Source organism: Ochotona curzoniae, unplaced genomic scaffold (assembly GCF_017591425.1).
Source record: "Ochotona curzoniae isolate NIBS_2020 unplaced genomic scaffold, NIBS_Ocur_1.0 scaffold_4506, whole genome shotgun sequence".
Lineage (NCBI taxonomy): Eukaryota > Metazoa > Chordata > Mammalia > Lagomorpha > Ochotonidae > Ochotona > Ochotona curzoniae.
Window position 1 is genome coordinate 61,143,527 of NW_024467119.1, and position 16,542 is coordinate 61,160,068.

The window sequence follows — 16,542 nt, forward strand, 5'->3', positions numbered from 1 at the left end:
GCGCCACCACACCGGGCCCCAAATTTTATGAATTTTATGAAATTGAAAAACTATTACAGATAAAGCAAAATATTTTACTGGGATAGTAATGCAATTTTGATATTCAGTGATGGCATTAAAAGACTTAGCATCACCTAGCTACAGTTCTTTGTTCACTGAGAAAATGAGCATCTTCTGTTGACTTTTTAACAGTCTTTTAAAAAATAAAAAAGCTCTACTGACAGTTTTATTTTTTTAAAAGAGGTTAAAGAATAAATCCTAATGGAAAAGTAAAATCTCAATTTCTTGGCCTGAAACCATGTAGCACCAGTTTTCAGATGGGAAAAGAAGAAGAGTGAAAAATGTGATGAACCCTTAATACTATAAGCTCTTCTAACTGAGATGTGGTGGTAATTGCTTTTTATTTTATTATTTTTTTGTAACATCTCCTGGAAATGGTAATGCTTTCAAGTAAGGATCAAAGAGAGTGACCTACATAGGAAATAGATTGCAACATGTAGTTACATTTTTTCATCTTTTGTAATATGCTGTCTGCATCCATACTTCTAATAAGAAACATAGCATAATGCTCATCATTTTTTAAAATGAGTTGTCACTAAGGTCAGATGGGATGTTTGGAAGCCAGGAGGAAGAAAGGTGATTTGGACCACTGTGTTAATGCCAGTAGATGAATCAGTCCTCACACATCTCTTTGTACATTTAGAGGAAATAGGACCGAAGATTTACACACACACGCACACATTTTATTTCTTGGGAATGTGAATGTTTTTGTTTATATATAATCAGAAATAAACAGTTCACCAATCATTTTTACCCAAGTAATAATCAAAAATAAAGAATGTAATATAAGGCTTAACAGACATTTAATTCACATTTTTCGGGTTTATTTTCTCAGCCCTAAGTTCAGTCAGTCAAAGGAGGCACCTCAATGTATGTTAACTATGTGCTTCAGTGGGAATTTTTCACAGGAAAAGAAAAAAATGTCTTGCCAAATCATCAAAGACTAAAGGTAAGACATTAGTGTTCTTATCCCTAATGATGTGCAAATTTTCATAGAAGAGTAGTACATTAAGATATTATTAGCAAATCTAATGCCACAGATATTCTCAGTGATGAAGATGGCCTGAAGTCATGGCAGTTTTAGGGAACATTTCAATATCTAGAAATTAACGGAGAAGAAATGCAATGATACCAGAAACGAGGTAATCAGTTTTCATCATAAATATTCCTAAGGACTATTTTTTTTTCAATCTTTTTCTAAAAAAATTAAAAATGCTTTAAAAGATTTATTTATTTTTATTGCAAAGCCAGATATACAGAGAGGAAGGGAGACAGAGAGCAAGATCTTCCATCTGATTGTTCACTTCCCAAGCAGCCGCAATAGCTGGAGCTGAGCCAATCCAAAGCCAGTAGCCAGGAGCTTCTTCAGGGTCTCCCACATGGGTGCAGGGTCCCAAAGGTTTAAGCCGTCCTTGACTACTTTCCCAGGCCACATGCAGGGAGCTGGATGGGAAATGGAGCTGCTGAGATTAGAACCAGCGCCAGTATGGGCTCCCAGCATGTTCAAGGCAAGGACTTTAACCACTACACTATCTTGCCAGGCCCCCAAATTAAAATTAACCAAAAGTATAATGATACTTAAAATTACCATGCCCTTTCTCCACTATCATTTGTAAGTATGATTAATAGAATAAATTTAAAAAAAAAAACAATGTATTGGCTTATGTAGGATGAGTACATTGAAAATAATTACTGGCCTGTAAAGATATTCAAAGAAATGCATGAGATTGATTTCTATATACAATCCAAATTTAGCCTTCCAGTTTCATCTCATGTAACCTGAAATGAACAGATGGATGCCTGTTTGCATGCATGGAACAATTTTGGGACAAGCATAAAGGGCAATAAAGGTTAAACCTCTTTTAATTGGAACTAACTTCAATTTGTTTAAGTGTCTTAGAATATAGAACATCCAGAATAAGACACTTTTTTATCTATTGAAGTGTGCAATTCAATCTTTTGAGTGTTTTACTGTCCCAATATCTATATGTTCAGGTTTCAAATCTAGTGACCGTATATTAGTCAAACATCAGAGTGCACTGGTATGAGTTTTGGTTCTGTTCCTATCCAGCTTCTTGCTAATTATACCCTGGAGACAGTAGGTGTCCCACTTATGTCCAATTCCCTGCTTATGGCCTGGAGAAGCATTCTAGGAGGGCTCAAGTCCTTGGGCCCCTGTGCCCACATGAGAGACCTAAAACAAAACTCTTGGCTCCTGGGTTAGGTCAGCTCAATTTGTGGCCACTGTATTGTATGAACCAGTAGGCAGAAGATCTTTCCCTCTCTGTCACTCCTTCTCTTTGTAAAGCTGCCTTTCAAAACAAACAAACAAAAAAATCTTTAAAACAAAATTGAAAAGGTACTTGAAAAAGATGCATACATTTAAGTTTCAAATTAATTTTTATTTGGAAGACAGAGAAGAGAACAGTGCAAAGCTATCAACCCTTGGTTCACCTCCAAATACTTACAATGACACAGTCTAGGCCAAACCAAAGACCAGGGCCAATAACTCAGCAATTTTCCATGTGCCTTGGAAGGGCCCATGTACTTAAGCTATTGTCCAAGGTACCCCAGCCACCCAAGGGACATATTAGGGAGAAACTAGCTAAAGGAGCAGAGTCAGTACTCTAATATGGGAATTCCATTATGGAATTTCAGCATACAAAGCAATATCAAAACAGCTAGACCAAACACCCATGCCTTTACTGATTGTTTGAAATGTTTGTTATTAATACACCAAAGAATTTCTCACTGTTCCAATTTATATTTTCCTGCTTATTTTACTAGGAGGAGAAAAAGAAGTTTTCTTCAATACAACCTATCAAATGTAAATAAGTGACAGCATTTTTAAGTGTGTTTTGTACCCAGAGGACAAAGGAGATTGTTCAATCTGAAGGATCATTAGTTTGTATCTGCAAAATACTCAAGCTTTTGAATTGATATGAATATACACATTTTCTGTTTTTATTTTTGGGTGCTTCATTTTTACTGAGAGTGCTAAAGTTTTTGTGTACTATGTTTGTCAAGAAAATGCATAATGTTTTCTTATAGATATTACAGTTTTGGCTTAGAGCTAAACAGTGGTAACATCTAAGAAAAAAATGGAATAAGAAATATACATTCATTCATATGTAATTATTCAGAAGATACTGAAAAAATGAGGAAAGTACTTTTGAGAAATAGGTTCAATATTGTGGACAAGGTCATATATTTTGTGCTTTGTGTTTATTCCTTTTCTTAGGGAGATAACTGGGAGGAAGGAATCCCGGTATCTTTCTCTTGACATAACAGGTATTACGCATGCACAGAAATGAAAGTCATGTTTTCTCGCAAGAGTAGAAAATCTGCTTTCTGGATTGGATGTTTGCATTCCAAACCCGAATGTCAGGGTAGGCTGTTTTAGATGTTGTGAAGTCATTTTGCACAGAGAAAGCTGAATCTCTGGGAAATGCCATAACTGCATTCAAAATCATGCCATTTGCACATGTTAGAATCTGTAAACAAAAAATGAGCATGAGAAAATATATAGTTAGATTTACCATTTAGAATATCTTATACAGGTCTTCTGTTGCTCCTCTAGAAATAGTCACGGAGATCCCAAATATTTAACATGGTGTGGTTCAACATCTCCATCCTCCTCCCCTACCTGTTTATAATGTGAAATATTTGTTAGTGCTGAATGATGTTGAATATTTGGAGATGTTTCAAATGAAGTAGGATATTAGCCTAAATAAGTGATATGTGAGGGCAACAGAAAACTGCCATATAAAAATATTGTCTTGTAATTCAAAGTATGAAGTTGACTATAATTTCAAGTAACAGAGTAGTTCAATAGTGAAATATGCTTCTCTATTGTTTATCCTGAAACTTTAGGCTCAAAACATTTCCTAAGGAAGATATTTGTCTTCTATAAGCTTAGCAGGACCCCTCCCACCCCCGCTTGGATTATTCAACTTCACAGTCTCAGCACAACTATTGTCAAACATGGCAGTAAAAGTTAATGGTTACCATTAAGCTAAGGGAAATGAGCCAATCCCAAAAGGTTAGATATCACGTGTTTGCCTTAATTTAAGAAGAAACAATGTCAATCTGAGAAATAACACCTATAAATTGTAATATTATTTCAACCTCAAACAGCCTGTATCACATGCAATAGAATATTGTGATGTAACCAATGAACCAACAATCAATGAGAGTCAGACTCTTTATGATCTACATCAAAGAACTGAAAAACCTGATATGCTTTTAATACCCTATGTTATTCCATAGTAGGAGTGCAGATAACTCTTCCACCTTCTTAGAGAGTGTGAGGAAGATGTTAAGTATAACCTATTAAAATTTTAATAGGTAACTTACAGCAGACTTGACCCTGCATTAGGCATTAGCAAAAACTATAAAGACATACAGTGGGATCCAAGAGCGATCTTGATAGACTCTTAACAGGAGGTCATTTGCACATAGCAGGGAGGACCCCAGAGTGGAGCAAGAAGACAGGAAGAGGCTTGTATCCCAACCCCAGAGACTTCCAGATCCTTATCAAGGACTATAGAATGGGCACCAAGGAACATATCCCAAATGCCAAAGAGACGATGGGGAACTGGAGTGCCCTCGTAGGTTGAGAACTCTGAGGTCATCCATTCCCTATTGGACCTCCTATACGGGATGGAAGAAGCCCAGATCCTTCCTCACAGGATCTAATGTCATCAGAATAATAGCCAGGAGTGCTGAGAGGTCCTCAGAAACAGAAGAACAATAAACTTCTTTTGCGACTCAGGAGAGGAGATTTCTCTGGTCCTTACTTAGTTCCAACTTTAGGACACAAAGATTAGCTACTCCTCACTAAGATATTGAAGATTTCTCTGCATACCCCTCCTAAAATTCTTCTGCGCTGCAAGTGTTAACACAAGCCTTGTTACAGTTATAAGTCTGTTTGGGCTACAGTAAAATTTGCCGAGTTCAGTAAAAGCAAGCTTCAATACTATAAGCTGCTAAATATAAAAATGAAAATAGACGGTGTATAGCAGCCAGTTGTGTATAAACTAAAATTGAAATGTCAATGAAGTAGTCACAGGATGTGGTTTAGAACTTGCATTTTCTAACATATTGGTCACTCAATACCATGTCAATTAATTTCATGATGTTGTAAATTGTTGCTGATGTTGTGTTGTGGCTTTTCATTGGAGGGGATGATATTCTGCCAGCTCTATTTTCAGACCAGAGATGATCTCCCAAGGAATCTGTTGAGTTTATCAGGACAATAATATGCTGGACTCTATGCATGGTACATGCCCACAATGAAGGAATCATGATGGGATATAAACTGTACTACTGCAACAAAGTGGAGGAATCCAACATGGGGGGAGGGCTTGGGAGGGGTTGGGGGAATACCAGAGCCTCTGAAATTATGTCATAAATACATTTTTAAAAATTTGAAAAAAAGTTAATGGTTTTCTAAAATTGATATGCACAAAACATGCATATATATAGTATATGTCTATATGTAAGCACTATATATCACTGCACATACTATATATAAATATATACATATTCATATATTTATATTTATATATATGCATATATACATATATATATACACTTTAGCTGCATAGATACATTTTATTTTGTGGTTAGATCTAAATTCTGAGTACAGCTGTTATTTCTCCATGATCTCTCAGGGATGTTTAAGGTTTTGATTCTTGAATATAAAGTATTTTATGAAGTATGTATAAAAATTATTTTCTTCTTATTGATTTGTAGGTAAAATTGGTTATTTGAGTCACGTTCTCAATTTTTTTTTCAGAAATGTTATACATCTTGTATAATCATTCATAATCTGTGTAGTTGATAACAATAGTATACCAGATGCATATAAAGGCAGATATACAGAGAGGAGGAGAGACAGTAAGGAAGATCTTTCATCCAATGGTTCACTCCCCATGTGACTGCAACAGCTGGAGCTGAGCCAATCTGAAGCCAGGAGCCAGGAGCCAGGAGCTTCTTCCATTTCTCCTACCTGGGTGCAGTGTCCCAAGGCTTTGGGGCATCCCCGACTGCTTTCCCAGCCAGAGGCAGGAAGCTAGATGGGAAGTGGAGCTGCTGGGATTAGAACTGGGGCCCAGATGGGACCCTGACACGTTAAAGATGAGGACTTTAGCTGCTAGGCCACTGCTCTGGGCCCAGATGCATATTTTAAATGCTTCTGTTTCTTTTCCCATTGTCTAAAAGATTTTATCAATATAATAGTCAATGAGATTTTCCCCCTTTACTTATTGGCCTTGTTTAACTTTTCCATTTATTTTCTTATCATTGGTCAATGCTAATTTTTTGGTACTCCCCCAAAGTGTATATGCTCTATCACAGCTTATTTATTTGATTTTCTCTTGAAATGTTTCCATAAGGGACATGGCATGATGGCTCAGTGACTAAATACATAGCATTTACTGGGATCATATATGCACACTGGTTTGTGTCCTAGCTGCTCTCTTCCCCTCCAGCTGCTGTTGTGGGAAAGCTGAAGAGATAACCCAAAGCCTTGGGATCCTGCGACCGTATGGGAGACCTGGAAGAAACACCTGCCTTTGATTCAGTTTGGCTTAAATCTGGCTGTTGCAGCAACTTGGGGAGTGAATTGGAGGTGGAAGAGCTATCTCTCTGTATCTGCTTCTCTCTGTAAATCTGTCTTTCCAATAAAAATAAAAATGTCTTTTAAAAAAATAAATATTTTCAGCAATGTATACCTGCAGAGTATGTGCATATGTGCACGCACGCACACATACACACGCAGCTATCCACGGTTTATAGAAATAAAAGTCCATCTCCACCTTAATTATTTCAATCTGCTATACAAAGCAAGGAAATTTTGTGGAGAGTCAATGAATTTTATAGATTTTAAAAGCACTATATATATTTTTTTCCCAAAATTTCCTTACCAAGCAAAGAATTTTTATTTTTAAGAGCCCATAAGTGCATGTTTAAAATTCTTAAAAACATTAGTGATGATATTAGAGATGCTCCTAAGTATTCTAAAATGGTTCGCAGATCTAGCTATCTGTGAAAGTGTTTGGTTTATGTGGTCACATCAAGAAAATGAGAGTTGGATGATTCAGGACGTTCAGTGATAATCCTTCAATGCTGGAACACTTTGTAAAGTATGCCCAAGTGTTAAACCACCATCCATTCATCTAAGGTTCTCTGGTCAGTTAACTCAACAATGTGAAGATCATGCCTAATGACTTGCTTGTATGCTCAGCTGAACCACTGCAGGTTACAGGAGTTCTGAGGATCTCTAGGAATTTTATTCTGGCTGCCTTTTACCTGAATTTATTATGTCTAGTGGAACTACATGAATGTCCATAAAGTAATAGATGGCTACCACACTTTCAGGACACACACACACACACACATGCAGAGTGGGGTTTCAACCTGCTGGAAATTCTCCAGATTTTATTTTGTCAGAAAATAAATTCAACAGCTTGAGTCTGGCCTCTCAACTGTAGCTGTCTTGGCAGTCTATAAAATATTGTAATTTGCTGAACAAATAATGTACAAGAGACGTTTAAAATGGCACTGGATTAAAACAGGATTAATATTAGTATAAAGGCAGTGGAGAGGAGTGGAGCTATGAAGGACCTTCAGATTTTTCACTTTAACAGCCTATTTTCAAGGATGGCAAGCCAAGCTGATAAACTTGTCTCTAAACTAAAACCCAGAGAGTTATTATAGGTGTCAGACTGGAAATGGCATTTATGGGCTGCCCTTGAACATATCAACCTACTCCCTTTAACGGTACAAGGGTCTAGTGCACAGAGTTAGTAGATTGTAGAGGCATGTTAGAAAGTAGAGTATCTGAATCTATTTTGCTGATGAAAGTCTCCAATTTAGCAATGTGAAAACTGTTAGGCTTTCCCTATTTATTAGAAAAAAAGATATGCATATATATCATATATATATATCATAATGTTAGCGTATTGTGTAATATATTTTAATAATTATTTTATGTTCATTGCCATAATGATGTACTTACATATGCATTTGACATTTAATGCTAATAGATGTAAATCACATAGTATTAAACTGATTCTGGAAAGCAATGGCATACTTTCCTATTCATCTCTGTCATACATCCTCTGCTAAACAAAAATTGGTGATATCGTAAGTATTCTGAGAAACTTAGGTGTATATAGAGTCATCTCCCCCATGCAAAATAGGCTGTTTTATTCTAGTCTCTCATCATAAAGATGAAACATGTGTAACACTTTTTAGAGGAAATGTTTTTTTTGCTACCTCTGCATCATTAATTATTATCATGAAAGGATCAATTTTAGCATGCTTGCACAGTTTTCTGTGAATTCCAAGCTTTTGCCTTTAATGTAGATGTAAACTTTTATTTCAAAATATAAAATAATATTTAGACAACCAGTGGAATTTGATAGTAACTCAAATAATTTTCAAAACAAAATAGTAAATGTATCTTGTATATTTTCTTTATTTATGTAATCTAGAAAAGGTCTGCAGAAAAAATTGATAGAAAACCGCATAGTTGAGAGTCACTGTAGATGAATATCATGTCATATAATTTCGTCAGTGCTTTACTCTGGAGGATTATTAAGGATATCAACTTGCCTTTAAAGCACTAATAACATCTACATTTTCTCTCATTCTAGTAATTATATGCCCTTGGGCAGGAAGCCAGTTACTTGTCCAATTGTGCCGAAAAGCACGAGACTTATAGCATAACACATGAAGAAAGCATCTGCACACAGAGTTCCCTCTTTATGAGAGAGAGAGAGAGAGAGAGAGAGAGAGAGAGAGAGAGAAAATATCAAGATTTGAAAATGTTTATTTTCTGCCAATTACTGAGAAAAAAATACATCTTATGTAAAGTTCACTTTAAATCTTGCTCTTCTTAAGGTGAATGCAAAAGAAGAAAGCTGATGATTAATAGTATCCATAAAGGCTACATGGCAGTCTTTCAAACATTCAGTTGAGATACACACTTTGAAACAGTGCTTGTCTTTTAAACTTTCAAAATGAATTTAATCAGTGAGATTACTTTAAAACAAAGTCTATCTGAACAGATTCTTTTTCAAAACTCAGAAAATGGATTTTATTACTAACACTATTTCAAAACCTGCAGCTAAGCTTACCCTGTGGAAGAATATTTTCCTAACCTGTAAGGTGAACTCAATCAGGGATTCTACTGAGTCTTTTTTTTTTTTTTTAATGATGTAACTCCTACCTTTTCTTTAACTTACAAATATTTCTGGGAAAACATGACATGGCCATCCCAGAAGTGTAAAACGTGCTTTATTCTTATAAGGTAAAATCACAATAAGTAAAATCTAACTTTAGACCTATGGGTGACACAGCTTAGAAAGCTGCTCTAAAGAGAAGAGTCTACTGACCAGATGTACAATGACCAAGAGCAACAGAAGAGACAGGGGCTTATTGAGTACTACTGATGACTCCCTTGCAAAGGAGCAAAAGTCTTTGTCAACCTCAGTGTTAACTAAAGAATACACCAAGGAAAGAAGGATAAAGAACTTAAAAAAAAAAAACTTGTTATGAAGCCTCTTACCAACAATAAGATGCATATGTAGGGCTTTAAAGAATATGTCACATAGGTAATAGCAGCTGAAACAAAATCAGGCTGCATTATTGGAAATGGACAAAATGAAGCAAATTAAAAATTCAGTGGAAAGTCTGTATAATAGAACAAAAAGAACTTCCAACAGAGTTGGCCAAAAGTGGTCTTCACAACAACACGTGAAAATCAAGGTCTCTTGAGTCAAACATGAGGAAAAGATCCTTAAATTTGAGCATGAAAAAAAAAATCAGTTGAGATATAGAGGACTCAATGAGACTCATAGATGACCTCTTACAGGAAACTCTGTAGTGCAGAAGAGAATGCAATGATGTACTCCAGATTCTAAAAGGAATATATATATATATATATAGATAGATAGATAGATAGATAGATAGATAGATAGATAGATATCAGCCCAGAACAACTGATCCAGCAAAGCTTTCCTTTGGCTTTGAAAATGAAATGTAATTCTTCCACAGTAAACAAAACTCACAGAATATGCCTCTTCCTGACTTTCCCTACAAATGATAGCTAATGATATTCCCTTGACGGAGAAAAGGAATAGTACCCACTAAAACCAAAGGAAAATGTGAAGAATAACCCAGTAAAATAACATTAGAAGACAATGAACAACCCATTGCTAAAATGACAGCAACAAATCACCACCTATTCATATTAACCCTGTAAGTAAATGGCTTAAACTCATCGATAAATCATTATAGATTAGTAGATTGGATCAAAAACATCCATCTATCTGTTGCCCACAGGAGACACATCTCTATCTCACAGATTTTGAGCTTTTTTTTTTTGCCATTTCTTCAAAACAGTTTTTCTTTTCTTCATATCCTTTCACTGGTAAGTGAAATCCCAGAGCCTATGAAACTGTATCATCAAATAATAATTTTAAAAATGGGAGAAAACAAGAAGGAAAATCTAAAATAAAACTAGTTCCCAATTTGCCTTTACACATGCTTATATGATATGTTCTATTTCAATTACAAGCATATTGAATATCAGTATAGTAAGGACAGTAGTCACATTTCAGCAAGTTTAATTACCACTTGTGTTGATGGCAAAACATACCTGTGTGTCAGTTCAAGTTACAATTGCTCTATGCATGCAAAGCTTTTTAATATACTTGAGAATGTACTAGAAAATTATCCAAGTGCTTGGGCACCTGGTATGTACATGGGAAACAAAGATGGAATTCTTAACACCTGGAATAGAACAATCCAAGATCTGTGTGGAGTGACCATCTAGTACGTGTATCAGTGAATGGATAAGCCATTTGTCATTGTATTTGCTTTCTATTTCTCTATATCTCTCCATTTTACTTCAGTTGTTTTGCCTTTCAAATGAGTAAAATAAATAAACAAATAAATAGTATAATAAATACTCAAAGACTACATACTTTAATATTGATTGTGAGCTTATTGCTTTTTTAAAGTAGATGTTATTACTGTAAGTTCCAAATTTTAAAATGTGTTGTGGAAATTGGTTATTTCATACAAGAAAACACATTTTCGGGCCCGGCGCGGTGGCGCAAGTGGTTAAGGTCTTCGCCTTGCACGCCCAGGATCCCATATGGGCACCGGTTCTAATCCCAGTAGCCCCGCTTCCCTTCCAGCTCCCTGCCTGTGGCCCGGGAAAGCAGTCGAGGACGGCCCAAAGCTTTGGGACCCTGCACCCGTGTGGGAGACCCGGAAGAGGCTCCTGGCTTCGGATCAGCATAGCATTGGCCGTTGTGCTCACTTGGGGAGTGAATCATCGGACGGAAGACCTTCCTCTCTGTCTCTCCTCTCTGTATATCCGCCTTTCCAATAAAAAAAAATAATAAAAATAAATCTTTTTTTTAAAAAAAAGAAAACACATTTTCATAGAATTATCTTTTGAAACAGGTTATCAAGAAATTTACTTTCTGAGATCATACTTGCAGGGGAATAAAAATATAGTGTCTTGCTTTGTGTCTTCTTAGAGTCACAGGCAACACTCTAAAACAAAAAAATTGGAAAAAAAAAGCTTAAATATTTAGCAAACGAAAGTGTGATTTGTTATAGAAGCCTTCAGAAACGATGATGTGAAGCACAAGGGAGAATTATCTTATTTTCTTGTGGACAGTTACGTAGAAATGCTTTTGACATAAATTGCCCAGCCTAGGAATCAGACTCCAGGGAGGTCTGTGTGTCTGGATTCTTCTCAGTCTGTGTAGCATTCCTTCCTTGTGTGTAAACAGCATGTTCCTTCTCATATACTGGTCTTTTCCTCTTTATTTAGGAGATCGAAGACTTTCCTTATCAACAATTCTTATGCAGAAACTGGAGGTAAGGTTCCATACTATTTCTATATTTTATTTCTGGCTTTTGAATATATATTTCTATATTTTATTTCTGGCTATTTTCTTGCTCCCACTTGTGGAGAAAGTAGTCTAGTTTCCATGCTCTCTCTTAAATCAGGAGAGGGGGAAGCACAGCCAATGGTAGCAGAGTGTGTTGTAGGGATTTCTGATGTCATTGAGTAAATACACTCAACATATCCAAGAGCCGTATATTAAATATAGTGTTTTATGAGCCCCAAACGCTATAAATATTCAGATCATACAATTTCTCTTGACTCTTTTACTTCAAAGCATAACAATGACATGATACAAGAATTTATTATTTTAAAGGAATTTATAACTACATAAATTAAAACATCATATATATGTATATGTATTTGTGAAATTAGCTGGTATTTTTTTCCATCTCCTTGGGAAAATATTTAAAAATTTGAACTGAAATTAAATTGTGTCATGGTGAAAGCATAGAGGTTATTTTCACAAAGCTGTATTTATTTTTGTGGCTAATGATGAAAATAATTAATGATATAAATTGTATGGAGACTTTTTGGTCTCCCAGCTACTGTAGTTGATATTCATAAAGCATTTTGTATATTCAAATTAGAGTACTTTAAACACCATCTAGATAGAAACCTTATTATAGAAATTGATTGTTTGATACTGAGTTGTTCTCTTCTTTATTTATTTTTTTATTTATTTTTTGATAAATATGGTACACGGAAAATACTTGAGCTTTAGGAAAAAAAAATCTGGCAATTAAATTTATAAAAAAGTTGATTTTACTGAATGATTTGGCAAAGTTTAAGTATCAGACAAAAAACTGTGATTGATCATGGAAATGGCAAGAGGTTACTTTTCTCATTGCACTAGTACTTATAAAAAGATCAGTTTCACACCAGTATCTTCTGAACACAATCCATTTACAATAGGAAGGAGCCACTAGAGCCCAATGTTTCTGAAAGTAGGGTCCTAATGCCTTTATATTATTTAATAATAAGATAGCAAATTGATTTTGCTGCAGTTCAACTCTGGGCATGCCAAAACAACTACAGTTAATAATAAATAAATAAATTATATTCAACACCTTACTTGAGCTTAATAAAATTTATTCAGCTGATGGAAAAGATTGCAGGGGACATTGTAGCTAAAGTTTCCAAAATGTAATTGGGAATGTCAAAATGAATCATTATAAAATGTACAACTGTGCAGATTTATGCTCTGTACAAGACATTCCTATCACATGGAATAGTTACAGAGAAAAAGATCCAAATGTCTGCTAGGAAACTGTACAATAGAGGAAAATTCAATTTTCTATTACTATATAATAGCACATTCTAATGGTGCTAGCAGTATGACAGTGCTTTTAATTCAAGGCCATGATTTACGATAACCATGTATGAGATTTGAATGCAAATATTAATTTTCAGTATGTTAATGCTATGCTATATTGGTTGGAATACAATGATCTAGTAGAAATGTTACATACACCACCCATGGAATTTAAAATGTTCTAGCAACCACATTCAGAATAGTAAGGAGGGCCCGGCACGGAGGCCTAATGGCTAAAGTCTTTGCCCTGAACACACCGGGATCATATATGGACGCCTGTTCTAATCCTGGCAGCTCCACTTCCCATCCAGCTCCCTGCCTGTGGCCTGGGAAAGCAGTCGAGGACGGCCCAAAGCCTTGGGATCCTGCACCTGCGTGGGAGATCTGGAAGTTCCTGGCTCTTGACTCCGGATCGGCATAGCATCGTCCCTTGCGGCCACTTGGGGAGTGAACTATTGGATGGAAGATCTTCCTCTCTGTCTCTCCTCCTCTCTGTATATCTGACTTTGTAGTAAAAATAAATAAATCTTTAAGAAAAAAAAAGAGTAAAGAGTAACAGGTGAAATAACAATAACATTTGTAGCCCAATATATTCAATATTACCTTTTGACATTGTAATCAACATAAAAATAATGAATGAGATATTTTACTCTTATTTTGTACTTCTAAATATTGCATGTATTTATACTTACAGATATCTAGTAGCCACATTCATGTGCTCAATACTCACAAATTGGACAAGGAGGGAATAGAAAAATACTCCAATGAGGAACAGTAAAACTCATTTTCACTAAGATCCAGAATCAGACAAGGGTATCTGCTTCCAGCAGTGCTTTTCAACGTAATACTAGAAGTTTTATCCAGAACCATTAGACAAGAAAAATAAATTGGAAAGGAGGAATTCATGTCATCTCTGTTTGGAAAAAACATGATTTTATATATAGAAGGACCAAACTATTCTATTAAGATGATTTGGATCTCATATGAGAGTTTGTCAAAATTGCAAGATGTAAAATAACAAATAACCCAAATGGTTCTATGGATGAGAAAGAACTTGTAAGATCAATTCCATTCACAGTGGATGCAAAAATTAAGTATTTATGAGTAAATTTAACCAGAGATGTGAGGGATTAGTACGGCATAACACTACTTTAAAAAAGAAGAATGAAAAACCACAATCAAGGAAAAAACCTTCTTTGTTGGAGGATTGCTACGGAAACAAACTTACAGGTTCAAAGCAATCACAATCCACATACCTATAATATTTAGCTCACATGTAGAAAAATGATACTAAATTTTATATGAAATCATAATAGGGCCTTAATAGCTAAAGCCTTCTTACATAGGAATAATAAAGTTGAAGACATCACAACACCGGACTTTAAAATATATAGCAGGATTGCATTCCAAACAGTCTGGTACTGAAACAAATAAAGGCGTGAAGATCAATGGAAGAGAATAGAAACGCCGGAAATCAATCCATATGTCTATAGCTAACAAATGTTTGCCTAGTGAACTGAAATCAATCCAGGGCAAAGGGCAGTCTCTTCAACAAAGATTACCAGGAAAATTGGATCTACATGTGCATAAGTACGAAACAAGACCCTGTCTTAAACCTTATACAAAAATCAACTCAAAATGAATCAAGGGTCTAAATCAATGAGCAGACACTATCGAATTACTAGAAGAAAACATCAGGGGAACCTTGCGAGATGTGGCAATAGGAAAAGGATTCTTGGGGAAAAAAATAAAACCAAAAGTACAAGATATTAAGGAAAAATAAACAAAGATATTACATCAAGCTGAAAGATATCTGCATTGCAAAGTTCACAGGCAGTCTACAGAGTGGGGGAAAATGTTTACATATCATGCAACTGATTGAGGATTATGTAACAACAAATCAATCCTGTCTAGAAGTGGGCAAAGAACATGAACAGGAAGTTTTCAAAGAATGAAACACAAATGGCCAAAAAAAATATGAAAAAATATTCAGTATCCATAGCCATGATGGATGTTCAAACGAAAACCACAAAGGCGTTAGAGTGGATAGCACCTGAAAAATAAATAATCAGGGCCCAGAGCAGTTGCCTAGTGGCTAAAGTCCTCACCTTGAATGCACCAGGATCCCATATTGGGTGCCGGTTCTAATCCTGGCAGCTCCACTTCCCATCCAGCTCCCTGCTTGTGTCCTGGGAAATCAGTCCAGGACGGCCTAAAACCTTGGGATCTTGCACCCTCAGAGGACACCTGGAGGAGGTTCCTGGCTCCTGGTTTCGGATCGGTGCAGCACTGGCCATTATGGTCACTTGGGGAGTGAACCATTGGATGGAAGATCTTCCTCCCTGTCTCTCCCCCTCTCTGTATATTTGACTTTCCAATAAAAATAAGTGAATCTTTAAAAAAAAAACAAATAAATGCTCAAGATGATATGGGGGAAAAGTGACCCTAGTCCACTGTTGGAGGAATGTAAGGCAGTATGACAAACCTGGGGGACAGTATGGAGAATGCTCAGAAATGGCAAAATCATGCTAGCACAGGACTTGACCGTTCCATTGCTGTGTATCTCCTTCTCTCTAAATGCAAGACTATATAAATGTGTATCTGCATTCCCATATATCAAGTTATAGAAAATCAAAGAATGCATGTAGAGTTTTAAATTTTAATTATTAACTAACAATTTCCCAGTAAGTTCATTGAAGTTAACCTGGTCAAATGAAAATATGAAATACATTTTAGGAATTGTCAACTTAAAAAATTGTAACTTGTGTAAAAATTATGAAAACCTATAGAATGTCTTTGACAAACAGACTGGTTATATGTGAAACTTTCTCAAGGATCTCACCTGATGGAAAATTTGTTGCAATATTTCTTTTTGAAAGAAAAGGAATTAGTTTGCTCACTCTCTTTACTTTATCCCATATCTAAGTATTTATACAGATGTTAAAACACTCGGTTTTCCATTATATTAACTGATTCTTTTCATCCTAAGAATATTCCTCTCAGTAGATGTCGGCACATTGGGTTTTTAAAAAGCTTTTGTTTTGAGTGATGATCATTAAGGCAAGGAAAATGACATTTATAGCAGAACCTCAGCATTTCTTTAAAATATAAGATTAGCTTATGATGGTGGAGAAAAACATGTAATTGCGTCAAGCACATGGAATCTTGTAATAAGGCCTTGAATATTTGATCATAAGAGAAAGTCTAAGTACACAGAGATCCTTTCAGAACA